The sequence below is a fragment of the Camarhynchus parvulus genome, chromosome 10, assembly GCF_901933205.1.
Source record: "Camarhynchus parvulus chromosome 10, STF_HiC, whole genome shotgun sequence".
Lineage (NCBI taxonomy): Eukaryota > Metazoa > Chordata > Aves > Passeriformes > Thraupidae > Camarhynchus > Camarhynchus parvulus.
In genome coordinates this window covers 10,879,897-10,892,314 of record NC_044580.1, presented here as the reverse complement: position 1 = coordinate 10,892,314, position 12,418 = coordinate 10,879,897, and the positions used below count along the sequence as shown (strand labels likewise).

At 40.8% G+C, this 12,418-nt stretch overlaps 1 protein-coding gene across 2 annotated transcripts in view; it reads left to right on the top strand.

Moving 5' to 3' along the window:
- HDGFL3 (HDGF like 3) overlaps positions 1-12,418 on the top strand; it is a 66,753-nt gene that overhangs the window by 26,091 nt on the left and 28,244 nt on the right. The window lies entirely within an intron of this gene.

Genomic DNA, 12,418 nt, shown 5'->3' with positions numbered 1-12,418 from the left:
TTGTGGGAACTCTTGGCAGGCATCAACCAGTGAGTCTGTATTTACTTGTCTTCCCCGGCCTTGCTGGGATGACTGGGGAGTGCTTCATGCCATTTCCTAGTCAAGGAAAGTTGCTGTTCTTTACAGACTGTAAAGAGCATGAAGATAGTGAAGAGTTGTGTGCAACCTGCAGGGAAACGTGGATGAGCAGGGCAGAGATGGATGACATTTAGCATTAGCCTTGGCAAGACAGCCCTGGAAAAGGATGGGTGCTGGGAAGGTGTCCTGGGCAGAACTGGGAAGTAGAAGTGTTGTTGAACAGCAGACACTGTGCAAGGAGGGAAGGCCAACAGAGCAGGCTTAAGCAAAGGTCAGTGAAAAAAGAATAGTGACAGGGTTCTAAATATCCAGAAGCCTGGTAATGAGGTGGTGCATGCAATTATTTTGGCAGAGCAGGCTAAAATTAGCATGCAAAAGGCCGAACATAATCAACAACGGGTTGTGGTTTTGTAATTCTATCATTATACAGGTTGGTGGATATACTACCTAAAAAATGGCAATTTATGTCAGCAGAACAGCATGAACCATTGAAAATTGACTTCTTTCCTACCTCTGTCATGGTTTAATTTACTGTGAAAATTTTAATGTGAACTGTTGAGACCATTACCATGTTGAAGCATGTTAATCCCTTTCCTTTTTGAGCATTTGTAAAACTCCCATTTGTTTACTCAGAAGCAGAACAGGGCCTTTTGTTTTAATGGCATTTTCTTTCCTTTCAAAAAATCATTATATGCTATGCAGCTGGTCATAGTTTTTGACTGGCTCACTGAATAGGCACCTGAATGGCAATAATATCCAACAAAGTACATCTTGACTAGGAAAAAATAGGTGTGCTGTTCACATAACTCACTTCCTTTGCGCAGACTAACAGAATGTAAAGTTCAAGTGAAGACAAAGCAGTCTCTAGTTTTAACATGACTTAGCAAGTAGAGGCAGAACCTGCAGAGAGCCCATAGTCTACCACCAGGTAGGAAGAGAGCTGTCAGGAGAGGGGAGCATTAGTGCTGGGTGTTAGTTCAGCAGAGTGTGCACAGAATGTGCTCCTGTGACTTGTGATGCCATTACATACAACTCCATGGTAGATCAGGCTGATGTTTGCCTGAACCTTGTTAAAAATATAGTTCATGCCATGCTAGGACTTTTCATCATCTTGGTTGCCAAGTTTTGCCTGATGCACACTTTCTTCAATGAAGGCAAAACCTAGTCTTTATTTTGCTTATGGCATACAAATAAGAAGCAAATAAATATTTGAGTTGAGAATGCAACTTCTGATTAACTGAATGCCTTTTATCCAGGAGATTCACTTGCTTCCAGATCCTTGAGTGGTTGCTAGCTACTTCTCTATTCATTATGCAATTAGCATATTTGATCTTTGTATTCTCATAAAAACTTCTATATTTCATGCTAATATAGTAATATAGTAGCTTCAGTAATACGAGTAACAATACATTTAAATGGCAGTGTTATTGCCCCTATCAAGTGGTGTTTGGCATCAGTGAGACCTTTGGCATGAATTTCCTGTCTAGGGACAAACTTCTTAAACTGTGTTTAATAAACCTGTGAAGTGTTGGAGCAGGACAGAAGTGATCTGCCTGCCCTTTAATGAAACACAGACATAACTGCCCTGGCTCAGAGTCAGCCATGTATTTCTGTGCACATGGGTAGTGTCGTGCAGAGGAGGTTCCTCTGATCCCAGAGGCCCCAGCAGCAGAGTGCAGACAAACCCAGCACAGGCAGCCCTCTCAATCCCTGCCTCAATTCCCACCCCTCTCTTTGGAGCTGTGTTGATCCAGTGATCAGTAAGAACAACCCTGACAAACCATCTCTATGAGTAAAGAGAGAAAAAAGATGCAAAAAGTGGCAAAATAGTGATGAAATTACAGGGCACCATGGAAAAATTGTGTCTTTTAACTGATGGAGTGCTCTAGCAGTCAAACTGCATTTAACATTTCTTTGTGGATTGGTCTAGAATTCATTTGAGAAGGACTGGATTTGCCACACTTGGCCAAAACAATAATGGCCACATACCTGATGGCTGAAAGAGGTTACTTAGGTCTTATTACCTGGATGGGCTGCTTTGCTTTTTGGTATCACATTTTCTTGTGCAAAGCCAAAGTTTCCTTTAGCTTGACTGGAGGACAACAAATAGGTTTAGAATTGTATTCAAGTTTAATAATAATGGTAAAGGAAATACTGTTTGGTTAACATGGTTTTTATGTTTGTCTGTGATGTCTGTTGTCTTCAGATGCTCATCAAAAAAGCAGAATAAATATAAACTGGCCAGGTCATCAATCCAACAAGTAAGCAATTGTGTATCCAGAGAGCGTGCAAAAACAGAGGGAAGATGCCATTGTGGTTAAAATGTAGAAAATAAGAATTTAATTTGTTGTACATTTGATGAGTGGTCTTTGCCTTTGAAGCACTAAATCCCCCTGTATCTTACTTCCTTGTTTGTAAAAGACAGTTAACAACTCTTGTCCCTTTAAAAAGGTGTTGTGGAGACAAAATCCCTAAGGGTTTATGAGTTTCTTTGATACTGCTGTGATAGGAGCTGTATTAGTACACATAGACAGAAAAATCTCTTCCTTCAGATACCCTAGTTTATCTAGGATAAATGTCCTGGTTTATTGAGAAATTGCCCCTTGAATAGTCACTCAGATGAGATAAAAAGGAAAACTAGTGGTAGATTCAGAAAGATCAATAATGGTGTTTGTTTTATGAGTGACCCTGAAGAAACAATAGGCACTTAGTTGCTGAAATTAGCTACTGATTTAAAAATAGGAAGGAAGCTGTTAATGCAACTGTAGAGAGCAAAGAAAAAGTCTGGAATGACCTCAATAAAATAAGAACATGCCCAAATAAATGGCTGATGCCATTATTGAACAGAAGTCTAGGATTGTGCAGCTGGGGAGACAAGAACTGTATTTGGATAAGCAGCAGGAGTTTGTGTAGGGATGGCAAAGTTTATTTGGGATAATACAAGAGACTCAAGCAGGTAAGACAATGTATTTTAATGTAAATAAAATGGATTTTAATGTAAATAATGGTTGTTTAAAGCTGTTTAGAATGTTGTGCTGGGAGGAGAACACAGCCTTTAAAGTGTTGGTGTCACAGCATTATGAAGGTGTATTTGCCATCTTGTCAGGGTGAAGTTCCCATTTGCTGGACTCCTGTTTGTCTTGTCCAGTTCCTTTATTGCTACTCTGAATTAATATGTACTTTAACTCCAGATTTGCTACTTAGCTAACAATGAATGAATGCCACTCTTATGAATGCCACTGTGAAAAAACATCTGCCAGTAGCAATGGCAGAATGGGATTTGGGGCACTTCAATGTATTAGTTGCAAATGGATGTGAAATGTTCAGTATATTGCTTAGAGTAATACATAGTAAATGCTGTCATTTTAATGGGAACTAGTGTCAGTGGCAGGCAGAGCCATCATCATGTAGTGATTACATGGGAGTTTCTAGCTCAGTGTTTTCAGTATTGTTGACTGTGTCCCCCTCCAACAGGGCATGAAAGTAAGGCACCTCAAAGTATGAACTAAAATAATTCAAGGGAAAGGTTTAAAGGTAAGCTTATGCCTAAAGACTGTGTTAGATGACAGCCTAGAAAGGCTCATAACGCTGTGGTATCATAATGTAATATAATGTTAGACACTGTTAAAAGAAATTACAGAGTAACAGAAGACATTCAGTATCAGCAAAAAAAATTCAAAAATATATTTTGGACACTTCTGTGCAGACATTTTAGTAAATAAGCCTCTGTCATCCAGTTCAGTGAAGTGTGGATAGAGCCAGAGGGTTGATTTTGGTGCAGTTGTAGAAATAGGACCAAGGCTTATATTCTGACATCATTTTATAAAGTACAAGGTACAGAAACAACTTTGGTCTGTTATAATGGCCAGTATGACAGCTTGCAAATATTGAACTCTCCAACACATCGTAGAAGAAAGGTTCTGTGTTTTAGGTGTTTGATATTTAAAACAGACCATTTGTTTTTGTATTAATATAAGAATAAGGCAAGGTGGGTTTTTCCCTGGCAGGGTTTATCTTTTCTGGCAAAGAATGACAGACAAAAATCAGATTAGATCCAGAAAACTTCAAAGGGTCCATCAAAATAGACAACAGATCTTTCTCTGTGTTTTTCTGCCAAAACTTGGTCTGCAGTCTTTTGAGCTTTTCTCCTTGGCCACTTGGGACCTGTCCAGTCCTGCACCATGTGCTTTTCTCCTTTTCTCCTTTTGGTTGCTCCGGTTTATGATCTCACTTTTGCCATGTTACTAAATACGAGTCCCCTGTGACTTCTGCTTTACCAGCTCAGAGCTTCTTCAGTCTCTCTCCCTCTTTAATTATGGACCTCATCATACATCAGTCCTTGGAGATCTGCAAGCAATTTTTCCTGGCAGGTCTGTGTTTGTTCCTTTCTGAGATGAGACGTGATTTGCTGATCACTGCGCAGGTCTGGTTTATCCTGGGAACTGATGGTGAGGCCGTGGCTTCTTCAGGCAGCACTTCCATGAGTTCTGCTGTGGTGCATGGGAGAAGAGCACATTTAAGGCAATGAGTCCTTTATGGAATTGTTTGGACTTTCTAATTCCTCTGCACCCGTTGACACGTGTTGTTTAGACAGCATTTAAACTTATTTGCAGATACCTGGTCATATCCTAGAGTACAGGTGAATGCATTTTCAGTGACTTAATCAGTTCATTGAGTAATGATTCCTTCCTTTCCTGAAACAAAAACAACAAGGAGTGAAGTATTAATTCTCCCACTGTTTGGAAAGTAGGGAACTTAAGTAGCTGATGGTCTTTTTCTGTCCTCCTGCAATCAGTTTGAAGTGTGAATTAAAAAGCTTTCATCTGAGGATTGTAGCATAAAATGTCATCATTTTTATACATGAAGTTGAACCACATCTTACAGTAAAACCTTTGCTCTTGTTTGGCAAACAAATCATTTTGGGGCCAAGATGTTCCATGTTTGTTGTTAGCACAGCAGGGGTATAAGGGGAAACATCTTTAAAATTCAGTTCTTTAAGTCTCTCTGCTGCTTTTTTCCCCTCTTTAATTAGTTTAAATAATTAGCCCCAAATGTGCAAGTCTGATCTTTTTGTATAGATGACAATAGATGTATTCATCTTCTCCTGCAGTGTCACAATTTTAAGTCCAAATGAAGCTAACAGTTGTCTCAGAAGTTTTGAAGCAATAAGCAAAAAAGTTTTTCATACCCATACTCTACAAATTTTTTGTTAGAGGCTTTCCTTATTACTTTGGAGCCACTGAATAATTTTCATCAACTGATCTCATGGAAATCATTGGATATATATTTTGGATGAAGGAATAGTGCCCCTTTCAGTGAAATCTGTAGCCTGTCAAGTCAATCTGTATGTTGCTTCTACAAAAAGATAGGAGAAATATTAGTTTCTCCTCATTAAGTGACAGATCTCTTTTTTTATTGGGTAAAGAACCTTTCAGGATTCCCAACTGGAATGAACTTTTTGTAGGCAGCAAAATGAAGGCAGAGTTTTCAGCCTTAACTCTTCATTTCCCGATTTTCCTGTCATAATAACACATTAACAACTCTTCCTGCATTTAGAGTAATAAAAATCTTGTAAGCAAGTGGTTGCTGACAGTAAGTATATACAATTGTCATTTGAGGATAGATGAAAGGACTTCCTGATAATGCTGGAGAAGGGATAATAATGGGGAGAGGTTGGGCATTTTAACTGTTCCAAATGATGGTGCCTGAGCAGTAAAAACCTTTCCACTGTGTACTTGAGAGGCATAAGGGAGAATGAGGCTGCCTGAGGCCTCTCAGTAATACTGCAGTTTGAGTGGTAAATACAGCAACAATCACTGGGAAGGAGTCTGTGTGGAGCAGGCAGGAAGAGGTTGTGGAGATGAGGAGGAGATTGAGGAGATTAGGTTAGGGGTTAGCTGAACATCAGCGCTGTGCTGTTTCTTTAGGCACCCTGGTACTTTTCAAGGCTGCCCCTGTGCCATCCATCTCTGATCCCAGCTCCCAGGATGGGTCTGTGTGTGCAGACACACCTGCCCTGTGCACATGCTCCCCTGGCAAAGAGCAGATCTGAGAGCACAGGAGGAGCACATGGGCAGGGCATCAGCTGACTCTGGACTCCAGCAGAGGCAGCAGCAGCAGCCAGTGGTTTGGCTGAAGCACAATGGAGCAGTGAGAATGAACCATTATTTGAAAGATTCCAAGAAATATTTGGCAAACAAGGCAGTATCATGAGGTAAAGCTTTTAAAAGTTAAGGAAGGAAACAGAGCCTTGGTTCCTCCTCTTGGGAAGGTCTCTGTAGTACTGGCTTTGCACATCTGAGATTGTTTCATTCATTTGTGTAGCAGCCAGTTCTAAACCTGATACTGAAATTGGATATAAACTGCAGATTCATTTCGTTTTCCTTTCTTCTGCTCAAACTGTTTGACATGAGAGGCTTGATAATACCTTTGCCTGAAGGGTGTATGAGACCTGGCTTTGGGGATTGGTTTTGTTTGTTTGTCGGGTTTTGGTTCTAGAAAACAAAAGGAGAGTAAGAAATTTGAGTCAATACTGCAGTATCTTAACAAAACAATGAACTTCCCATGTTATGAAGTAGTCCCTGTCTGAAGTTCCCCATCCTTCAAGTGGTCTCAGGTCAACCCAAATATTATCCTTGGCATCAGTGTTTCTCCAAAAAGACACGTAATGTCCTTGAATTTCAGAAGGATTTTATCTCTGCCTCCTGGCCTTTTGTGAGGCTCTGCTGAAATCTGAAAATGCCTTCAGAGTCAACATAAAGGGAGGACATGACGTACTCTGCTCTGGGCCACACAGAGCCCAGCATTAGAAAGGACAGGTGTCCACAGACTTTGGTCTCTGCCTTAGAAAAGTACATTTAAATCTCTTTCAGCTTTCCATCAGCAGATTGAAAGGTTAATTAGCATACATCTGTAGCCCTGACAATGCAAACTGGAAACAACTGTTTATTTTGCCTTGCAGCAATGTGTAAAAAACCTAGAGAGAGGCTGTTTGCCAGCTCTGGTTTGGCTGCTTGAATAGAAGACATCATATAACAAAAGAGGAAAAACAGAGCAAGGAATATCATTTACCAAAGAATTTCCTTAAGACAATCAGTTAACAAAACATCCTACATGCAGCAGAGTAAGTAGGGCCAAGGAGGAAGGAAAAAATTCTGGACTGTAAGGACCTTACAGATGTCACTGTGGTGTCACTGATGTCAACTAGGAAACAGTGTCAGCCTTTAGAGTCAGGAACTTTGTCCTCCTTGGCCTTGGAAGGCACCTACCTATGAAGCCACTTAAAATACAAAGAGTAAAACTAAACCAAAGGCAGAAGAAACTCTTAAGTCTGGGAGAGCTCAAGATACAATTGCACAATAATGCAAACCGTTTCTGGGAATCAATCCCATATCAGACTGGATCACTGAATGTACTAAATATAAGTACATATTGAAACTTAATAATAACACAGGGAGTGACCTTACAGAGATGTGTAGCATCAGTCTGGAGATTCAATCCAGGTGGGAGAAGCAGGAAAGTGCAAAGAGAAGAGCAAAAGCTATAGTTGCAAAGAACAATTCTGGAGTTGCTGCTGTTTCCTTGATCTGCTGATGTGTTTTGCATACAAAGTCATTGGAACCAAGCAGGTCTTTCTTGCTAGTTTCTCTTCTGCTTCGCAAAACTTATATTTTACAGCATTCACACCTCCATAAAGGGTTACTGTCAGCCCTTTCTTTTAATTCTTGGAGGACAGTGTACCTTCCTCATCTGGAATCTCTTCCGCATGTAGAAAACAATAATCCAGGTCTCCATCCCTGACTGTTACCCCAGTCTCTGACCTGTTGTTTGGTAACTAGGAGGCAGCTCCTGCTGCTCCTTTTCTGCTTAATCCTCTGGGAGATGCTTGGATGTAGGGCACTTACAGTTCACCTTTTCCATGGCACTGTGGGGTGGGAGCAAGGGAGGGGGGTGCCCGTGGAGCAGGGTTTGGACTCACTTGTGCCTGGGTTGTCTGTCCTGGCACAGCAGCATAAGGGGGTGCCAGAAAGCAGAGCACTGCACCTCGAAAGGAGATTTGTCTCCTTCCTCCTCTTGAGTTTTGCTTTTTCCTTTCCTACCTCTGAACACTAAATCAATCCCACCAGCCCCACTGAATGCTTTTGGTGTGTGCATTGCCCTAAGCATTTAAGATGTTCCAGGCCGTCCATCCATGTCCTGCACAAGGGCTGGACCATTCTCCCAGGTGCAGTTCCACCCTGTGGGGCTCTGCCCACGCTGGCAGGATGTGTGTTTGTGTATGGGATTGCTGCAGAGCGCCTTGACCTTTGCAGCACACTGGTTATTCAAATGTAACTTGTGGTCCACTATTGGCTTCCTGTAGTATTGCTGCTTCCAGCTTTCTCTCTCTGACACTGCCAATCCTTTTTCCCAGCTGTGTTGTGTTTTTCCCTGTGCAGACTGAATTTCAGTTTACGTGCAGCTCGTATTTCTCACAGACCCAGGGCTGTGAGTCAGTTGTCACTGGGTTTACAATCCCTGGGTGTAGGGAACTGACTGCACACCTACGAGCCTGAGACTATCTTTGAATATTTGCAAAGGTTCCTACCTTGCTGTCCCAAATGCCACTTCCAGAGCCTGGAAAAAGGAGCTGAGGGAGGCAGATCCTGGCAAGAAATACACCTAAACAAGGCATCTCATGCCAGGCACTGTGTCCTACTGTAGTGGCATGTTTTTGTCATCTTTTTCTTAAACTAATTAGTTGCTTGTTGGTTTTCAGCCCAGATGTCGTAGTTTCCATCTGAGCCAGTGTAAATTTGTATTTCTGTAAGGATTTCTTATTATCTGGAATCCAATTAAGTAGCATTCATTCAGGATTAATCACATGTGGAAGTGTTTGCAGAATTGAGGTTCCTGTGTTCTTAGCAGCATAGTATTGCTGCTGTATTTCTTTATCCCCCAGTAGGAAAGGGCTGTGGAATTTCATGTGTTAGTTGCCCTGCACAGATCCACTGCGTGGCTGTCCTGGGTGTTATGGAATAGCAGAAGGAAGATGATACCTTATCCCAGTGGTTTGCTCTCTAAAGACCATGTCCCACAGGCAGCGAATGAGTTTGATTGCATAAAGATTCCTTGATTTCAGTAAAACTGCTTACATGTGTGCTGACATGCCTGTAGAAACATAAAGTAGGACCACAGCCTAAGGGAGAAGGCAGACATTCATCTTAAAAGAAGAAAAAATAAAATCTGACATTCCTTACTGCAGTGCCTCTCCAGATACCAAGACTTTTGAAAGATATTATTGGTGCAGCAAACTCAAAAGATAATTCTTTTCATATGGTGTCTGGATCAGGTGACTTGCATGTGTGCAGGTACCCCTTTTGCTGTTTTTTATCAGAAGTTCTTTTTCAAAATCTTCCTCTTGTGCAAATTTTATTTTCCTTTGTCACAGTCAGTATTTCTGTCACAGCTTGTAGAAGAAGGTAGCATAAAGCTATTAAGCCTCATGGTTAGAATTTTAATGTCTGCAAAGTAGTAAGTTTGCTTTATCTGATAATATTTTGTTTTCTTTGCATTTATTTGTGTGACTCTGCTTTAGAGCTTTTTAATGTTTGTAAGGTAGTGGGTCAGTTTTGTGAACAGATTTTTTTGAATTGGTACTTCTGGTAAAATGACGAGAACTCCTTGTTAAAAGATTAAAACATTAGAGAAGACACATTTGTCAGATGGGGCTCTTCAGCATTAAAATGCTGTGAATGTTTGCTCCTTATCTTTTAGAGGATGCTTTATGCCATCTCCTGCCTTACAAATGAATGGATTCACCTGTGTATATAATTGCCATGTCATTGTGCTGGATGGGATCTGATCATACAAAGACAATGGCTTTGTTTATGCTGCCAAACTGTATGCCCAGCTGTGCTCGCAGGATCAAGCCTCTAGCTGTTAACTTTCTAGAAGGCCATAATAATAAAGATTTTAGTGGCAATATGTTCAGAAGAAATGCCAGCTTCTTTAGCAGATGTGGGAGCAAGGGGAACAAATTTTTACTGAGAAGTTTATACTTTTTCTGAAACATTTGCTGCTAGATGATGGTGTTAGTTTGCTTGTTTGTCAAATGTCAGCCAGGCAGTGACCTGCTGTAATGACAGGGGTGTCAGGGTTGGAACCAAGGCAGATTTATGGAAAATGATGCCATCCTGAATGCTGCATGTGAGGCTGAACTGGGGTGAGCTAAAACAGTGTGGTTGTGGAGTGTGGTTTGGAGACATCATGTGTCATCACCTGTGCATTAAAACTAAAGGCAAGTGACAGAATTAAAATTTTCAGTACTGAAAGAAAGGCTTTGGGTTGGATTTTCTTGATTTGTATGAGGTCTGTATAAACAATCTGTCTGGATCCCAGTATAAATCTGTATGTGCAGTGTTCCCTAATGCCCTTCCTAGTTCCAAATACATGTATCACTAACCAAGTCCTCTTTTATTTGTAATTGCCTTTTCCATTTATTATTTGCACAACATGAGTTAGAATAGTATGCTGTTGCTTCATAGTTGCTTTTTAAAAGAAAATAGAAACCTGATTTAAAACATGCTTAGTATGGATGCCATCCCTGATTCATAGGTTTTAAAAATTTAATATTAATGCATGTGAGAAATAGTTAGTACAGTTCCACACATGTAATTTGTTCCTTGACAGGCTAGATCCTTAAAATTAATCTTCTGGTTACCTCTCCCATTCTGGGATAGAAATGAGAAACAGTGATGGGCAGAAGGTATAGAGATGGAAAGTTAGAGAAAATTAGAGGAAGAAAGCAGATTATGGAGTAAACTTTGTGACATAACTGCAGCTGAGTTATTGGGTTTTGTAGGTAACTTGTGTTCATGGCAACACCGTATTCTGAGAGGTTCTTTGAGGGTAACACAAAATACTGACACATACTTCATACATCTATTCAGCTTAACGTACTGGATAGAAACAATGGATATTAAACAGTAACTCTTCATCCTACACAAATATAAACATATAGGCAACTTCAAGCCCATGATTAATCCATGTGAATTAAGAGTACTCACATGCTTAAAACTCCTATTTAGTGGTTTTGATGTACATTTTTTCTTTATAATTATGGGCTTCCACCCTAAGAAATCTGGTCACTACCATATTGGTGTATTCATCTTGTCTCTGACATTAATGCCACTTATATTTCTAAAAATACATCTTTTTGTCTTTCATGTTTTCATTATTTGATTTATTTTTTTCTAACATGGATTAGTAATTAGGATCTTTCATAGGTCTACAGTACATAATGGAGTGCTTTGTATATTTTAACATAGTTTCATTCCTGTAAGCTGCTGCTTGAGTTTGAGGAGCTGGGTTTGGGGAAAATTAATAAATAAAGTTGTTATTCTTTTAGGGACTATCTAAGTAAATTTCAGCAGCATTATATTTAGAGTCAAAACTAAATGAAAATTCTCATTCTGAGATTTTGGAAGCAAAAAAATGGGCAGGTGGGGAGGGGTATGACTTGACTTGGAAAAACTTGTTCCCGAGTCTCTTTAGGTAGGAGGATTAAAATTCCTAAGAGTTTAACCTAGGCTGGGGGACTTTGCAAAGGAGGTATTTGGCACCCCAATGGCAGCTCCTGGAAATGCGAGCACAGACTGAAAGCAAACGCAGTAAAAATACCAAAGCTGGGTCCAAGTGCTGCACAGAGACCACTGTGACTCCATGGATCTTTTTTCATTCCATGGTTTTAGCAACCCAGTTGATGCAGGCAGAAGTTCCATCTTAGCAAAATATTTTGGGGGTTTAATGGTTTGTTTTGTGCCTTAGAGGGTGGCTGAGGCTGTGGGAGTAAAGGAAACAATTAACTACAGGCAGACAGTTGTGAGGTTTAGAGCAACCAGGGTCTTCCAGAGACCCTGAGCCCTCCTGCAGGTAGGAGTTTGCAGTTTGGCAGCAGAGTAAACAGAAAAACCTGCCTTTGCAGAATTATTGCAAATCACTCCATTTCATTGCCTTTGCAATTAGATTTCATTGCTTCTCATTTCCCCAGCCTGCGTGCACGTTGCTTTTTACGTGTCACTTGCATCACAGCAAAACAGCTGCCCTGTGTGCCAGTGATGTGAGTGATCAGACTTATCCAGAGCCCCGAGTATGATGTGAGGCCTGTGCACCACGAGCAGGTGCGAGCTGCCCCTGGGGGCTGTGATTGTGGCAGTGCCACTGTGGCAGCCCTGTGCCTGCAGATGTGCCACAGCTGGGGCAGGCTGCCTGTGCCTGACAGGGCACATCAGCTCATGTCCCAGCAAACAGAGCTTGGTGTTCGAAGGAGTTCTGAAATCCTGTAAATAGGTGTTCTGGT